The sequence below is a fragment of the Poecilia reticulata genome, chromosome 16 (genome assembly GCF_904066995.2).
Source record: "Poecilia reticulata chromosome 16, P_reticulata-male-v2, whole genome shotgun sequence".
NCBI lineage: Eukaryota > Metazoa > Chordata > Actinopteri > Cyprinodontiformes > Poeciliidae > Poecilia > Poecilia reticulata.
The window spans coordinates 23,193,679-23,212,452 of NC_088845.1; positions in this window are offsets into that span (position 1 = coordinate 23,193,679).

Here is an 18,774-nt window from a genome sequence, read left to right on the forward strand (position 1 = left end):
AGGAGGTTCTGTGCCACGGATCTAAACACCGGGGGAAGCGTGCTATCAAAAGATCTGGGTAAATGAAGGCTTGTGTAAATTATTTTTAATGATTCCCTCCTGGCACATCATTATGTTTGTAGTTACACACAGGCACTTCTGAGACGGCTCATCTTTGCTAAGGTCATCAGCAGGACCAACTGTAACTAGCTGCTAGTCTGTAAATGGCTTATTAATTAGTGCTGTGGTTTTACATAGCTGTGAGCTCTGATATATGGAGCAGGGATCGTAATTGTGGGGAATCAAAAATGATGATGATGATGACGACGATAACCAATCTCCAGGCTATTTATGCAAATTAGCCCCTCGTATTAGAAAATCATTACCTATCCAAACACTGCAACACTCAGCCCGCGTGAATTACAATGATGGATTTTATGATAATTGCGATTTAATTTCCTCCCTCTCGCCATCTCTCTTTTGTCTGTCCGCGGTTTGAAAATAATTTGAGTCATTGCGAGAGCTATTAATTCTGTATTAGTTAAAGATGAGTAGATGGGTTTATTCAATTTTCTTCTAAATTTAGATTTGTAAAAGATCATCACATTGTTTTTTTTTTTAATCGGATTATCAGTATGTCTTCTTTTCTTTGTTTTGGTTGTCCTCCCCATGCCAGACTTATACTATTTTTGAAAATTTGAAAATCTGTGATCGATTGTATTCCTATGAATATTATTACTATCTGTAATTGGTACATTTATTTATTTAACGAAAATGAACAAAAAGGACTGATGCATTTGAACTTAAAAAAATTACAATAGTGTGCTCTTAAAGCATGTCACATTGTGGATTAACAGAGAAAAGGTGGACAATGCAACATAATAAGTGGAGAAGTTCTGCAAGCGTGCGATTAATTTGTTTTGTTTTTTTCCTTTGGAAATTCCTGCTCCTCCTGTCCATTGCCTGGATTGGATTTAATTATCTGCCAAGCTCTGCCCTAACAAGTGCTTTGTAGTTTGGTATTGAAATCTCCCCGGAAGTCTTCAGAGAGCCGAGGCGAACTTTGCATTCATGAGCGAAGCAAATACTACATAACCTTGATGAAATGTGCATTTCACCTTAGGCTATGAGAAGAGGACATCGAAACCCCACATCATTACATGAAGGCAGCTCTCCTGCCTGACCGCTTTAAAACAGCACTGTGGCACATCAAAAAAAATAAAAAAAAACAACAGAAAGAGTCAACCCTTTGGTTTTTCTTTTTTACCTTGCATGTCAGCCAGTATACATTGATGGATCAGTCTCCTGATTAAAAACACTAATATTAAATAAATTGTGATATTTTTAAAACGTTTGTTTATTTTTCACGAATGAAAACACGAGAACTTAACAGAAAAGCGGTAAAAAAAATCAAAAAACAAACTCTTTAAAACATACGTGGGTGTAGTGAAATGCCCTGCTTCAAGGTTGTTATTTTAAAATTAAATAAGAAACAAGCTTTAATCAAACGCATATTCCAATCTGTAGAATGTGACTATATAAATTAAGCTGAACTCAAGTTTATAACTTGTAACACATGGAAATTATGATACAATGGAAATCCTAGTGATTCCACATTTTGACCGTTTTATTACACAGTTGGGCCTCAACAACCACCAAGCTCTTATACTTATTCTAAGTTATTAAATGTGACGGTATTAACCATGTGGACGGGGGGTTAAAGAATCTAAAAGAACTGAGTTTATGAAGCATAAAATGAGGCCAGATCAGTGGTGGTGTTTTTTCCCACCACCACAGATGAGCCGGGTGTCTCTGGTTCCACGCTACCAGTTTACCCGACCCAACCCGGGCCCGTCTCTCTGAGAGAGCCTTTTGGTATGCTGACGGTATCCAGGCTGCAATCAACATCTGCTAATTTCTGTCTATTAACCATATTGTCGTAACACATGATCATGATGTTCTGTTTGTATGGCTGAACTGAGACTTATGACCCTAATCCATCATCTGCTTGTCATATTTTTATGCGTTGTCTGCGCAGTTCCCCGCTGCCCAAAGCGAGCGCATTACAAGGCCCTGTCTAAGTTATTGGCCAGCTGCTAGAGCCATGCCCAGCTGAAGAGGTCATTGTGTTTCTCTCTGTTTTTTTTCCTCCCCACTTTTCCTCCCAGAATATCACACTGTAGCACAGCAATGCCAAGGATAATACAAACCGTATGTCCTGTGAAGCTATCGTTTGCATGCTCCGTAGCTGAATATTTTACCAGGCGCCACATCCTTCTCTGTTCACAAAGACACAAATGGATACAGTGAATGCTGAGGTCTTCTTCACTACTCGCATCAGTTTTTGACTACAGACAACTTCTGTCACACACACACACACACGCACACACACACGCTCAACACATTATGTGCATTCGCAAGGATCATGCAGCTCAGAAATTTTGAATTACATTTTACTACAGGTTGGTTTTCTTTTGTTTGTCCACTGCTGTTGGTTCCCAATAATATTTTTTTTCTTTTTCTTTTTGACCTTCCTATTTGTCTTTGTCCAGCTAGCTGCTTGAACAGATGCAGCATGTTGTGCTATTAATTAAAAAAAAAAGAAATAGTGCAAAACGGGATAATTTCACTTGTATCTTTTTACAGAGAAAAATTCTGAATGACACTTCAAGGCTACAAGATATCACCGTACTAATCATCCAGGATATTATATAACAAATAAATGAATAAAAAGGAGGTGCCAGTGAAATTTTCTTTACTATTATAGCAAAATAAAATTTGTTCAAAACATCCGGCCTTGTATTTTATCATTCTTATCCTTCACTTCTTTTGTAAAACAAATGTAACTCTGTAAGTCAACCAGACTCAACATGCAGACTCAACAGTCACTAGGACTGGACATGAGAGAAAAAAATAAGAGAGTGCATGTGAAAAAAAATGTTTCAGGCAGCTCTTTTTTTGTTGCCATTTATACCCCTGTTGTAAAAATAAAACTATTTTAAAAAATCCTCAAATGACACAGCAAGGCATCCATAACTGCCACATTATTTGTGAAAGAAAGAAAGAAAGAAAGAAAGAAAGAAAGAAAGAAAGAAAGAAAGAAAGAAAGAAAGAAAGAAAGAAAGAAAGAAAGAAAGAAAAAAACAAAGAAAGAAACAAAGAAAGAATAAAACAAACAAACAAACAAACAAAGAATAAAACAAACAAACAAAGAAAGAATAAAACAAACAAACAAACAAAGAAACAAAGAAAGAATAAAACAAAGAAAGAAACAAAGAAGGCATTAATAAAGGATGGATGAAATGTGCAAAATACATCAGGTTTTTGTCATTTTTTTTGCAATTCTACACTATGATTTTAAATCGTTCTTTAAGACAAACAATATTTGGTGCAAATTAAACTGTGTTTTTCAACACCTACTAAGTCATGACATTGTGAACATATATATAGCCAACATATATAAAGCAACAGCTCATGATAAATATCTGGGACTCTGCCAATTGCAAGCTGCACGAGCTCAGAACCTCTGCCCATTACGAAATGAATGGGTTTAGAATAAATGTCCTCTTGAGGACAGTCGATGCATATCACCGCAGAGAGCCTTTCCTTTCCCCAGCTCGACATCGTGTTGATAGACACAGGCAGTATTTCTCCTTGTTAAGAAAGGGCCTTGTTTACTCTGCAGGTAACGATCCAAATCCACCAGACATTTGCCCCACAGGAAGGGGTGCGCTCACTCAAGTTTGTCATTTCATTTCTACTGTGAAATCCATTAAGTCCACACACCGCAGCTCCCTTTTTTTTTTCATGCTTGTACAGAATTTGCCGTCTTTTCCTTTTTTATTTTTCCTTTCAGAATCGTCTTCTAAGAACAAAAGTTTCCAATCATCGAGTTGCATGTTTAACTCACGTGATGATATCATTTGTTTCACAAATGCACAACGCAGCAGAGACATAGCCAAAGTACGACTGAGAAAACAGATGAAACAATGCAGATTTTTTAAATCCACAAGTGTTTTACATGATAGCATTTGCCTTTCTGGGTAGAAATAATAAGATCTTCACACGTTCCGTCCCGTTTCCAGTTTGGTTTATTTGTCCGCTTTGTGTCGCTTTTCCCTCTTTCGGGCAGGTTTCTGGTTAGCCGTGTGAAATTAATCTGAGGGAAAGTAAACAGCAGAGCCTAACAACTAATACAGTTAATTGTCTTAGTGCTTTTCTGGCTGGCCGCTCGCTAACAGCTGGTCGTACTGGCTCATGGCACCACTTCAGCCAGCCTTTGAGATAATAACTTTTGCATCTGCCAAAGAAGTGGCTGTTACTGCCCACAGAATTTACAACTCACAAGTGGAAACACAGACTCCGACAGAATTTTCTATGCACGGCTCTTTGAATTTTATTAATGCAATGCAAACACAGTCCTTCCAACACATTAAATTGTTGATGTTATGCGAATACACTCTGGAATTGCAGATCCTCATTAACATTATTTGCATGTTAATCTGCATCTTTTTAATTAGTGATATTATTTATGCACATAATTTTCGCCTGGTGATGCCAAGTTGCAGGCACATTAATTAATCTACAGAGATGCCAAACTGTTTTTCTTCCACTTTATTTGTCTACACCATGTTCTCGATATAGGAGGAAGATGGCAGAAAATGGATCAAAATTGCCCAAAGATGAATGGAAGCAGAAAGACAAGATAGACAAAAAGTCCTTTTTGTTTTCATAATTTATATTGTAATATTAGCCAAATGTCACGTGAGGACTCTTTCTCCCCTCTCTGGTCCTCTTCCCTTCCCTCCGAGATCGGTTATTCAGTTACATTACCTTGATGTATTATTAAAATCCATAATGGACTCCTGAGGCCTCCCTTGCTTCTCTTCTTCATTTACAGAATATAGTCAGTGTTATTCTAATATCTCTACAACACAGTCATGCATAGGCAATGAGACCCCAACCTCGGCTCCACCACCTACCCGGCCACCCCCGTGAGATCGTCCAACTCTCCGCACATCGGCCAGACAGACACTCCAGCAAGGTTCACAAGAAACACCCAAAGACTAGAGCCACGTCGTGCTGCTTGGAGCCAAGGAAACAATATATTTCCTGCTGCTGTATCAATATTACTGCGGACTGTTTAATCACTGAACCGATAGAATTCAGCTGCTGAATTAATATTACAATGCATAATGTTCATACACCAAAAGGGTGGTATTTTCTAAATCCCAATATTAAACAATGACAAAAAGTCATCCTAATTTAAATTACTACGTCCTTTTAAAACTGGGACTCTTAAGGTATTGGTGGGTTTGATTTTACTCTTTAAACCTACTTTCTAAATTTTGACCCAATGTGTTTTTAAAGGGTGTGGTGTAACCGGTTGTTTATGTGGAGTAGAGGGAGGATTAACGGCCATGACTTTCTGACCCTTAAGGCTGAGGGGTTTTTCAGGAGAATGTTTGGAAACAATAACCTCCGTCATCTATTCCTGGTGCATTTCAATGCTGATCATTGTTAACATACATTTACCAAAAGTGTGTTTTATAAATTTAATTTAAAGTAAAATATCCCACTGTACCAATATATTACCAAAATGTTTTGATTTTCAATTCTCCTTTGCAAGCAGAAAACTATTATTTTGATCTATTCTGACGTATTCCACCGCAGAGATACGGAAAGTGAATTCTAAATATAGTTATCAGCGAACGTCTAATGTGTTTAAAAATGTGTGCCCATTTCTGCAATTTTAAAATAACTATTTAAAACATAAAATACTTTTTTTTTGTTAGCATATTGGAAATATATCAGAAAAGGAGAAATAGTTAAGGACATCTGAGAATATACTGCAACGATACTATCAAAAATAAACAATGAAAAAAAAATAAAACAAATCCCCACCCCCAAAAATATATTTTTTTGTAATAACAAGTTTGCAACTCTTGCGCACACTTACTCACTATATTCGCAAACATTTGACTGATTAAGTTCCCCTGGTTGTGTGAAGGAAGCAATATAAACAGAAGTCAAACATCTTGAAAATTAAAACTACAGAAAACTTAACAAAAACAGTTTGAAATGTATTTTTTTCTTAAAGTTTAGTTTGATCAATAATGTAATCCTAAATTCTGCTCCTTATTTCTGAATTGGAAAAAAAAATGTAATAGGATTTTAACTGCAGCTAGATCAATGTATGATTCCAGTTGCTTGTGAATGAAACATTGACCAAACCCCCTGCTGCAGAACGTAGGATTTGGGTGGGTACCAAAAGTTTACGTAGGTCATCTTACAGCTTTTGGCCTTAACTAGATAAGATACTATGTTTAAAAAAAAAAAAAAAGCGTCTGTATGGAGTATTAGATGCTAGTTAGGGCTTAATTTCCTTACATGTTTCCGCATGAAAGTATGCAAAGCAGCTTTGTATGGTCATTTTAAAAAGTTTTGAGCCAATCCATTAGCCTTATAAATGGTGAAGAATAACATTATTTTTAATGAAAACCCTTCACTGTGTGGCTCCATTCTCTTATTCTATACACTTTTTTTAATGAAAAAACCAGAAATTAACCTTCTATTAACAATACATCTAAAGTAAAATGTGTTATGCAGATCAATAGATCCACATAACACAAAAGGTGTTACAACATATTACAAAAATATTTTGTAATGCAAAAATATTTTGCATTCCAAATATGTTTGAAAACATATTTGGTAATTCAGACTTTTAACAATATTTCATTCACATCTTATACCTCCTTATCCCTGTGGAAAGTTTTGGAAGGGCCGATCCAGCAGTCGGTGAGCGACAGACAGGATGCAGCCAGCCAGTTCATCACCAGGCTAAAAACAACAATAATATAAATAAACATTAAAACACTCCTTATGGATACTCAAGCACAGCTTAGACTATTTAAATAAACATGTTTTTGTGAGAGGAAACTGTATACAGAGTATTCCATTAGAAATTTAAAATACTATTATTTTGATATTTGCTCTGGGTCCTTCCCCCCCCTTCACGACTACATTTATCTACCATTTTATAAAAAAGTAACCTTTCAGGTGATATTTACAAATTACTTTAAAATGGGTGCGTGCAATATACTTTTCATATTTAATGGTCTTCAACAATGAATTTTAGACTCTACAGCATCTGAGATCTTGTGGCACAGGATGACAAAACACGATTTCCATGGTCGGATCAGTTTCACAATGACCGCAGAGTAAATTCTTCATGGTTTGAATAGTAAAACATGCAAACTGTAAAGTAACAATGCCTTTTTACGGCTACGAAGCCCCCGTACTTATGAAAGAGGAAAGACAAAAAAAATGTTAACCTTTGGAAGTCTAAATGAAGTGACAAGTTTAGGTCTTAACATGAATGATTACCCTGATCAAATCTCATCTCAGTCCTTCAATTCGTAACAGCTCCTCATCTTGCCAGTGCATGTAGTTATGCTGTTATGATAATACCGGGACTAAGCTCTCAACTTCAAAAGGCGTTTCTTTTGTGCAGTCAGTATCCAAAGACAATGAAGTTAGTGACAGCGCTGAGGCAAATCCTTCTGAGGGGTTTGTCTGGAATTTACAAGCTTACAATGCATTGCCAGTGGCACAACTGATACTGCAGGTAATTTGGCATATCATGTCCAGGAACCAGATCCTTAGAAAGGAGAAATAAAAAAAGAGGGAAAGGACGATATCTGGTGGGAAAAAGGGAGACTAAAATCTTGGCATTCCAGTGGCCATTCACATGAAACTGATAAGTCTGAAAAGCCAAAAGACTCCCATTTTTCTTCTCCTTGTCTTCACCCAAGTGCGGCTGATGAAAGTCCCTTTTGTCTCTTGAATGTCTGAGTTTTACGTTAAATTGTGGTATAATTGATATGTGGTGAGGGTGTCTCATGCCTGACTGTGATTTCAACAAAGATCAAACGTCGTCACATGAATTAATAAATAGCTACGGACAGGTGCAAGACTCGTACGCTTTTGCAGTTTACAGTATATGTGAGAGAAAAAAAAAAATATTAGATGTGCTGCTTTTTCTACTGACTTTAGATCCATAGATTGTGGCACATTTACTGATTTCATCTTTTCTCATTGCCGTACTCATAACATCCTCTTAGCCCATCCTAGCCATTGTCTTGAAATATTTAATATATTTGTATGACTTTCAGCACAATGAAGTTTGTCCAAAAACTGGCCAATACATTTTCTCATGCAGGAATGGCTTTATCTTTCTAATTTAGAAATTCAGCAAATTCTGAAATGATCCATGATTAATTCACTTTTAGCAATAATTATGTGCTTTACTCTGAAATATCAAATGTGAGAACACCTTCAGGCAGAGTTTTTATTTTTTGTTCACTCTCTGTAGTATACTGAAAACATTTGAAAAATGATAACAGAATCCAGTTACAGAATTATCCATCTAAAATCATCTCTAGTGTTGTCCCAGCTCTCGTTTTGATTGGTTAAACAGCACCACGTGATGTCTCTTTCCCCGGAAGCTCCAACTCCTGGTGAACCGCAGTCTTCTCGTACTGAGATAGAAAACAAACCTGAACCAACACGAAAACTCTTAGTAACTGGACTGAGGACTGACCACCCTGTAGAGGTAGTCCTCTTTGCTAACTTGGCCTAATTTGCATGGGAAGTTCCTGCAAAGATTCTTCTACTTTCCTGCAAATCTTTTACATAACGAGTCTCTTTATGTGCATCACCAGGTTTGGCAGCTAAAGTCTGGAGTCTCTGAACACCCAAAAGCCACTACTTTATGGAGAAAGCGTTATTGCTGGACTTTTTAAGAGTCACCTCTTGGTATACAGAATTGCTACTGGAGCAGAAAAGCCCAGCTGTCTCTTCAGATGAGAGAGAGAAAGAGGGGCCATGAAATCAAGCTGCGAGAAAGTAAACTCCTGTGTCCAACTCAGAATGCACACTTTCTTTTCCTGTTCTATCAGTTCTGGAGCCGATGGACTCAAATTAATTTACGGTGGTTTCCACAATTTGAATTTCTTTTTCCATTTCCCATTAGGCAAATGAACATTAGGCAAAAGAAAATCTTAATTGTGGGCTTTAATTAAGCTCCTAAGGGTCTGATTAACTTAAGAAAAAAAGCTTTTCCTCTTGGCTGTAGTTTTTTAGTAGATTTTATTGAGATTTAGTTCTAATTTCTCAGTTAAATCATTAGAAAATTGACAAAGTTTGTAAAAAAAAAAAAGGTATTACAATACTAATTAGTTTTTAACGGCTTTCAAAAAATTATTAATTGAAGTGGTAATGTTTTGGAGATATGATGATACATTTCAATCTAAGAAAGATACAGATTTTTTTTGTTTCTTGTAGTATGTGATGATTTTTTTATAGACAGTGGAAGAAATTGTATTTTGAATATGAGTCTGATCTATTTTTTCTATATCAGTATTTTTTCCACATAGCTTATTTGTACAACAGTTCAGAAGGCACTGTTAATCAAATACATAGGTGCCACTTTACCCAGGACTAAAATAAAAGAAGAACAATTTGCAATCATTAAATAAAATTATACAAGAACGATACCTCCTCTTTGAATACTTATAATAATTCTGTCATTTCTTTTGCAGATATTCTTGCTGCAATCACATCAAGATGTCCTTTTGACCTTAGTGACAGACAGAGTTATAGTCTCCACATTATAACTAACGGGCTTAATTTCCCATGTCAGAGGAGGGCCCTAAATAGGTTTTTAATCCTAAACTAACCACAGTACACATTGCACATAGTGTGTAGGTGAAAAGTTCTTTCCACCACCCTATTATACTGGGGCAAGTTGGGTCTGTAACCTGAATCACTGGAAAAATAATGCGCTAAGCCCCTGGTACTGTATAGGCGTTACACTGCAACAATGTGTTTCTTGTTTCTGTTGATGCCTCGGACTCCTCTTTGATGCAGCTCTGAAATGACTGAGCACCATGGACTATTTTCTCCCTGTTCGAGCGACTCAATAGCTGCTCTGTCTTGCCTGTTTGTTTTCAGCTAATTGCCTCAAGATCTAATAAGTTAGTGATGATGTATGTCGAGTCACCCGTGACCCCTGCTGAAGAAATATTATGTCGCACTAAAAGGAGTCCGGCGAAGGGGTGAGGTGCCTCTTTGTCAGCCCGGCCTCTGAGGCAACTGCCTGGGTCAAATAATGATGAAATTAGGTCACGAAAGCCTAAAAATTAAGTCATTATGCAAACCATTTAGGACATGAAAAGGGAAACTTAAAAGTTTAGGTGGAGGATGACAAAGCAGTTTGTCAGTCTGTCATTACAGATTAAAAAGTCGTAAAATCGTAAGTGCTCATGACCTTGTTTCACTGGCTTTTGTCTTTCAGCATGAACCATATTTCTTTTCGCTTTTGCTTTTTCATATTTACTCGTTTTATTTCCTTGCCACTTTTTTTTTTTTTTTGGAAAACTTTTTTTTTATAAAGGGGCAGTTTTAGATTCATTTTAAAGTGAAATTATATCAAAAAGCTGTAAGCAGTGAATGTCTTACCTGATGTACATTATTATCTTCTGATCATCATTTAGGCCCTTTCCACACTTAAAAGAAAAAAAAAATCCACCTCATGTCTGAACACAAACAGTGCAGAGTAAAAAGAAAAAAGCTAAAAAATTTATATATATTTTTTAAATTTCTGTTCTTGGTGCATACATATATTCTGGTACTCCTATATCTACTCCTACGTGTGCAGCTATGCAAGATGAGCATATACCCCCATCACTCTGTCATTTCTGTCCAATAGGAGAAACGTTTGTCATTCGCGTAGCTTTGTTTACAAATTATAGTCCATTTGCAAAAGAGCACAATACACCAAATGAAAAAAAAACAAAAAAAAACATCTGGTGTTGATCCTGGATTAAACAAGCAGACCAAAGGACTTTCCTGGGATGAATACACACTTAGGTATTTAGACATAGTAAGATACCTATCATTAATTATTGTTAGGTATTAACAATAACTAGCACTATCTTTATTGTAAGTATTAACTTACAATAACAGTAAGTGTTAAATCAGATGCACGTTTTTCAACTGCAGATTACGATTAGATCAACCAAACAAACATATGACAATAACTTTGGTTTTTAATTTTATTTCAGCCCAGAATAGAGTATTAGCAAGTGCCTGTAAACCACATATTCTGTTTTATTTTTTTAACAAAAGCAAAACAATGTTATCCGATTCAATAACATATTTTGATGGATAAAATTCAAGCTACATTATGTACACGAAGCAGAGATTTGATTAATTTTAAGAAATCAAGAAACTTCACAGACTGTTGTCTGTCAAGGGAAAAAAGACAAACACTGGGTAAAATGATGCAATGCTTGCTGTGCTGACCATGCGTGGCTTATGCATTTTGATTGCATATATCTCTGTGGGAGTATTCATTTTTCCCTGGCAAAGTATCTATGATTCCCCACCTCCTCCTCTTTTATTTTCCGAAAGACAGACAGCAGTCCAAGCCAAAAAGCCATTTCACCTGCATTAATACACAATGAATAATTTATAAATCCCAATTATTTGGCATCATTTATGCAAGGAGTGTCACACAAGGCATACATAAAGCATTAAGGATGGTTAACCCGTAAAGGAATGGGAGACTAGGAGAAGAGTGGAAGGTCACACCTGAATGTTGGGTTGCTGTTGTTTTTTTTGGGGTGGTTTTTTGTCTCTTTTTTTTTCCCACTCTACAGCTTCTCATTCAGGGTCCACAGTATTTTGCAATGTAAAAACAGCTCATCGGTAAGCACATGTAATTTCTCATATTATTTAAAGCGTAAGCATCGCTTCACAAACAAAGCACATCTCTGTAACACAACTACATAGCTATGAAGGAGGACAAAACAGTGTGAGTGAAGAAAAAGCATATTGTTTGTGAACATCTTCTTTCTATATGATGTGTTGCCATAAAATTTAGATTGAAACTGCACTTGTCCTACCACCGCTACTCCATTTTGCTGTGATCTCCTTATCAAAACAAATGCAATTACGGTTGGGTTAGCAGTGGTGCTTCCCAGGAGATGGACTGTCCCCCCTTGTCGCCGACTATCTCCCCCACTAATCCTGTCTTAGAAGGGTCTCTGTTAACAGGGATAAGGCATTGGCCTGGTATCCTAGGCTAGTAAGCTAAAGCTTATGTACAAAATGCTATTCAAGAGGCACTGCCTGGAGCTATTGGAACTGCGTAGATGTCCATATCATTCAGCCAGCCTAAATACGCAGGAATTTAGCCATGGCTAAATCTTGGAGACTGACGTGGACATGTTCGCTGATAAGAACTAGGGGGCTGGTGCAGGAGTCTTATTTGGAATCAAATTGATGTGTTATAGAATCTGGAACATGAAGATCTGGTCTTGTCCAATAACAAATCCACAAACTCCCCAGCAAACACGCTTCTACTGCTGAAATCCCCCCTCGCTTTAGCCTGCTACCAATCATATTGCTTATTCATTCTACTCGAGCCACCGCATCAACTAAGCTTACAGACGTAATGCTGCAGTATGTCTGCAACAATTTGCGCTCAAACTATTGTTTCTGATTTTGCTGAAAGTTTACTTGCCTCAGTGCGGGGGGATGGAACGGCATGTTTTTGTTTACAGCGTTGCGTGAAAGTTTAAGTGCTTTTCGGTATATGAGTGCCTTTCTTTAACAGTTGGCTGAAAGTTAAATCATTATGGAGGGTCACATTATTGACCCTGCGCTTTTATGGCCAGGGAAAGAGCTTGACACCAAACCTCAGTCAATTTAGCCTTTCTGGTGTGAACAAAATACTTCTCAGTTTCACACATTTGGACGGATTAAGCTTTTAACACTTGGTGAAATCCAGCACTTATCCTACAAACACTTGGGAAGTATATGTAACAGTGGATCTATATTAAGTGTGACTGGCCAAGCTCCTTGGGACCGGAAAAGGCAGCACATCTGTTCTACCAAGTAATGACTTTGACCAATTGTCACACGCTTGGTTTTCAATGATAAACAGTCAGTAAATGACCAGTTTCAAATTTTAGTAATGGCTTCCTGCAATAGCTCTTGCAAAAAAGAAAAGAAAAAAAGAAAGAAGAAAGGACAAGTAAGAAGGCAGTAAATCAACTTATTACTTAAATTGGAGCATTAGGAATTTAGCTGTACTCCCTGAAACCACTTCTATAATGAAAGTCATGTAATCTGATACACTTTGCTCACCACCCATGTTGAAAGCGCCTATAATGTACCACAACAGACGGGAGCAGCTTTGTATGTTTGTCGCTCACATTCCTGCATATTTTATCACACACTCAAAGAGTGAATTAATATCACACTCTCTTTGATGAGAGACGCAGCACAAACATTTGTGATACAGGGAGATAGGGAGACGGTCTGTAACATGCTGGCTGCATTTGTAGATATGTGACCTTCAATTGGTTGTTTCACAGGGCTGGTAAATAATAACACCAAGAGTTAATGGATTTCATATGCTCCTCCGTCTCACTGCTGCAGTCACCGCATGCAACAGTGCATCAGCCTCACCCCAAGGAAAAGAGAGAAATCTGTCAATTACTTTACACTTCCTGCATTTAGGTTTAAATTTAATGTATAGAAACAAGCAAAAACACGCATACAAGTACTTCTCAAAACATTTTCATATTGTTTCCTGCTAGTCATATAAGTGAAGTGGTAATTTTGCACATATTCTTCACATATAGAGTAACATATTTCAAGTTGTTTTTTGTTTTGTTTTTCCTGATGCATGACTGCATTGACTATGGACTTCAAAAATCACAGTGGACCAACATCAGCAGATTGAGTTGCCTCCCCACACCAACACTGACTGTGGAAACTTCTCAATGGACTTCTAGCATCATGGATTCTGTGCATCTTCAATCAAACCTTGATTTCCAAATGAAATGCAACATTGATTTTAATCTTAAAACAAGACTCTGCACCATTGCGCAACAGTCCAGTTTATTTTTGACTTAGCCCAGGTAAGATGTTGTCTCTGGTTCAAGAGTGGCTTGACACGGGGAATGTGAAATTTTTAGCCCATGTCTAGTATTTATCTGTGTGTGGTTGCTCTTTCTGTAATGGATTTCTTTTGACAATCCAGTTCTCCCTGTTGCTGATGCACATGTTCCGACCACACTTCTTCCTTCCACTCGAATGTCTGTCAAGATGTTTGGATACAGCACTCTGTAAACAACCAGCTTCTTCAGCAATGACATTCTATGGCTTACACTTCTTGTGAAGGGTGTCAATGAAAGTCTTCTGGACATCTGTCAAGTCAGCAGTGTTCCCCATGATTGTGTAGCCTACTGACCCAGAATGAAAGACCATTTATAGACTCGGCAATAGGCTCATCGAGAGACGATTGACCAGCTATTCAATCTCAGCGCTTCTCTGGAATGGCTAAAGAATCATTTATCCAACAGTGCATACCAGTATTTATACATTTCTCATTTATTTATACTTTATAGTGAGCCAATTTTAAATATCCCCCATTCACTCTTGGTCACAGTCATTGCCACATTCTAGACATGAAAACGTCATTGAATCATCTGCAACTGTGTAATTTATTTATTTATTTATTTTTTTTTATATTAGTGTGCTTCTCCAACATTGTTTGTGTCCCCAACTTTAGCCAACACTTTGAATACATTCTACAGCTATCCCTGATGGTGAAATGCAAAACATTGTGTATTTACCAATTTACACAAATAAATTAGCTTTTAATACAGTGACTTAAAGTGAGATTTTGCACTCACACTAGAAAATGTGAGCTATAAACCACTGCATAGACAGCTTTGACCACAAAGCTTAACAAAAGCTTTAAAGATGAAAATCTGGGATCTTGACTAAAACTTAACAGCATCAATCTTTAAAAACACAAAAATCCCCAGTACAGTCTTTGTATTTCCAGGCTGTTTTTTTTGTTGTTTTTTTTACTGCCTTAATCCGGTATGTTGCTTCAGCCATCGGTTACTGTTCTTCCACTTGGTCTTTAGGAAAGTTTTCAATTCAAAAGGATTTCTTTCAAAGCAACTTAATTTGGAGTCACAAAGGGCCAAAACTGCCTCGTTGTGGTTAAATATTCCAGTTTCCTCCGCCAGGCCAAAACCCTTTAACCTTTGCATGGCCTCTTCACATCTATCCCTCTCCTCTTCTCTCTCCATCATTCGCTGCCTCTCCCCGCTGCGCTGTAAGTGTATTCCTCATCTGACTGAATTATTGCCTAGCTGTTGGTTTTTTGGCCGCCATTCCTATTTGTGTTACAGAAAGACATGAGATTTGCATTACACTCATTTCAGCCGCCTGCCAAAAGATTTCACATTAGTTTCAGCTGGATGTGTGAATTATTGTTCAAATTTGATGAGCTTAGTAATGCAAATAAAGGTCACATCAGAATTTCCAGATGTTTCGGTGTCGGCGGACGTGAGTACATTTGAAAAACAAGGATGCTGTTCAAACAAGCAATGCGTTGCGATTCCGCCGAACTAAACTCATCCGTCAAAGTGCTGGTTGTCGAACGGCCACTGAGAGGGACGGAGGGAGAGCGAGAGAGACCGAATTTGAATTGGAAGACCTTCTGTCAAACCACAGTTTAGCTCAGTTTATCCCTTGTGTTTACAATCCCTGAAAAAGGTCGTTGATTTAAAAAAAAACACTCAAACCTGCTCAGAGCGGAGCCTCTTCTTTATCTCGTCCCAACATTCCAGTGGGGCTTGAGGGGTGTAGCAGGCAGAAAACTAGCAAGACACAAGGAGGGAAGGGGAGGGAGGCAGGCATAAAATCTGCATGCTGGAAGAAACAAGATGGACATAAAAGATGGACTAAATTGCAGAGAGGACTTTTCTTGTCAAAGGCTAATGGAAACATTTCCACACAACACAGAGAGGGGAATGGAGGCTTCATTATCACAGCAGAGCAGACGGAGCTGGCAGCCATTCCAGAGAAGCGCTGAGATGTGCACAGTGGCCCAGCTTAGCGCCCCCAGCCAGCCCCTCAGGCCTCTACCTGAATAATCTGTGTCAACAGGTTCCAAAATGCCCACAAGAATCATATAAACATACAGAGAAAAACACTTACTAAATAATTATCCATCTGCTTTGTTATTGTCTTCTTACTTTTTTTTTTTTAATTCTTCACTTGAACCTTTTAATTAAGTAGCAACATCCCCCAAACCCAATGACTTCTGTCGACTATTGACGGTCTATGTGTTGTTTGCCAGAAGGGTTTTGTAGAACACGTACAAGTAAAATCCCCTACTTTGATTTAAATCTCAGCTTGCGTCTCCTAAAACTCAAAACAACAAATTCAGACAATAAAGTGCCTTGTAAAGTTGTTAAAACCCCTTAAATGGTGTCACAACAACACTACAATGCATTTCACTGGGATATCACAAGCTAACAGAGAGAAACACTTAAGTGTGAAGTAGAAAGAAAAAAAAAGGATCCCTGATTTTTCGGAACTTTTTGAACTTTCTGAAAAGTGTTGCATGTTTTTGTACTCATCCTCTCTTACTCTGACACCACTAAATAAACAATCCAGTGAAACCTTCAGAAGAAGCCTAATTAGTAGACAGATTTGTCCTGTGTGTAATTTAATCTCAGGAGCAGCTGCTCTGTGAAGGGCTCAAACATTTGCTAGACAACATTAGCGAACAATCAGTTTCATGAAAACCAGGACGCACTCCAGACAGGTGAGGAATAAAGTTGCGGGGAAGTTCAATGCAGAGTTAGATTATAAAAAAAAAATAATAATATCCATTAGTTCTTGGTGTTATTCCAATAAAAACCAACAACATTAATCTAAACTGATGGATTGTGAACATCAATCAGAGAAACAGCCAAAAAAAAAAACTCATGGTTACTCCAAAATGAGCTGCAGAGATCTACAGTTTAGATGTGAGAGTCTGTCAACAGAATTATGATGTGCCACAATGGACACAAACAGACATTAGTTATGCACGGCTAATATCTGGCTTCCTATAATTTTGGCCATAGCAACTCATTGCTGAAAGAAAGTCATGAGAAATCCCATTTGCAGTTTTCCACCAACATTGTAAGGGATGCATGCAAAAGAAATAAAGACCATATGAGGGGCAAAATTAAATGTTTTGCCCCTCATGCATTTTTGGTTTTGAACTAATATTCTACATCATTCTAAGAACTTTAACGCAGGGAGTAAAAAGTGCTTATGCTGTGGGAATGCTTTTCCTCAAAAGAGACAAGAAAGCTGGTCAGAGTTGATGGGAAGATGGATGGAGTTAAATACAGGACAGCTCTGGAACATAAACCAGGACAGATTTCATTTTCTAGCTGGCAACTGGTCCAAAACACACATCTATAGCAACAATAAAATGGTTGAGATCAGTGTTTCTCTATTCCAGTCCTCAGCCACCCCCCGCTAAACTGTGCATATTTTAGATGCATCTGTTCTGGAACACCTGATTCAAATAATGATTGCATGACCTCCCATGCAGTCATCAAGTGCTGTTAATCACCTGCAGATTTCAGCCAGGTGTGCGGCAGAAAAGGAAATACCTAAAACGTTCAAGGCAAGGGGGGGGGTCTGAGGACCAGAATTGAAAAACAATGGTCTGGATCAATGCATTTAAAGTGGCAGAATGGCCTAGTCAAAATTCAGACCCAAACCCAAGAGACAACATGTGAGGATACCTTAATAGTGCCGCTCACCGGGTGCAGTGGTGGCGCAGGGTAAAACATGCAACCCACATATGGAGGCCTTGGTCCTTGATGCCTGTTGACCTTTGTTGCATATCTTCCCCCTCTCTCAATGCTAGATAAAGACCAGCAGAGATGGAGAAATCCTTAAAAAACAAATAAAAAAAAGAAATACCACTCACAAGAGCCTCCTGTCCTACTTAACTAAGACTTTAGCTACACTGTACTGCAAAGATTTCAGTCTATGGGTTTAACTGAACCATTTACTTTTTAGAATACCCTCATTACAAACTCATATTGCATTTTTAATGACAAACATTGTGGCAGCTGTAGAAGGATGTTCTTTTAAGTCACAGGTATGTACTATTTTGTGTTGTTCTATTAAATAAAATCCCAGTTAAACACTTTGAAGCTTTTGGTTGCGGTGTGGGAGTTTTCTTTTTTTAAATGTTCAGAGCAAATTACCAAACAAGTGAAAATACGAAATACATTTTGTGAAAATATTGCAGGAAAAAATAAAAACATGTAGGGGATCCTGTTCTGTTTTTGTTTACTGACAGCATTGGTAAGAGTGAAACTTGCTAAGCTTACACCAAAGCTCTGTTGAAGTAAATTATCGTGATTTTTTTTTTTCCACACCGAAACCCATGTCCCATGAGACCCAAGAGAGATTGATTTGATGGGAGCATTTTTACTGACAACTCCTCAAGGCAAGCTTGCATTTGCGTGCTCTCTGACACCTCGCATAGCCCAGGGATGCCACAGAGCCACACAGACTGCTAGGACCAAAGCTGGATTTGCTGTTTCCTGATAAGTAAACGGGGGAGAGAGAAAAAAAAAAGTGGAGATAAAAGCAGGTGATGAAGGACAAGATGACTTCTCGAATCTCTGGCTGCCATTTCATGTCAAAAAGCACCATGGCACACTTGCGGATTAAACGGGACGCACTCCAATAAGAAAAATAAATAAATAAATAAAAAAACAGAGCAGACTATATCATGCCCTATAATCAAAAACAATCTGCATGCAAAATGGTAAACAACCAAGTTCAATGAGAGAGATGAAGGAGAAGCCAATCTGACGACTTGTTCATCTCATGTGCCAG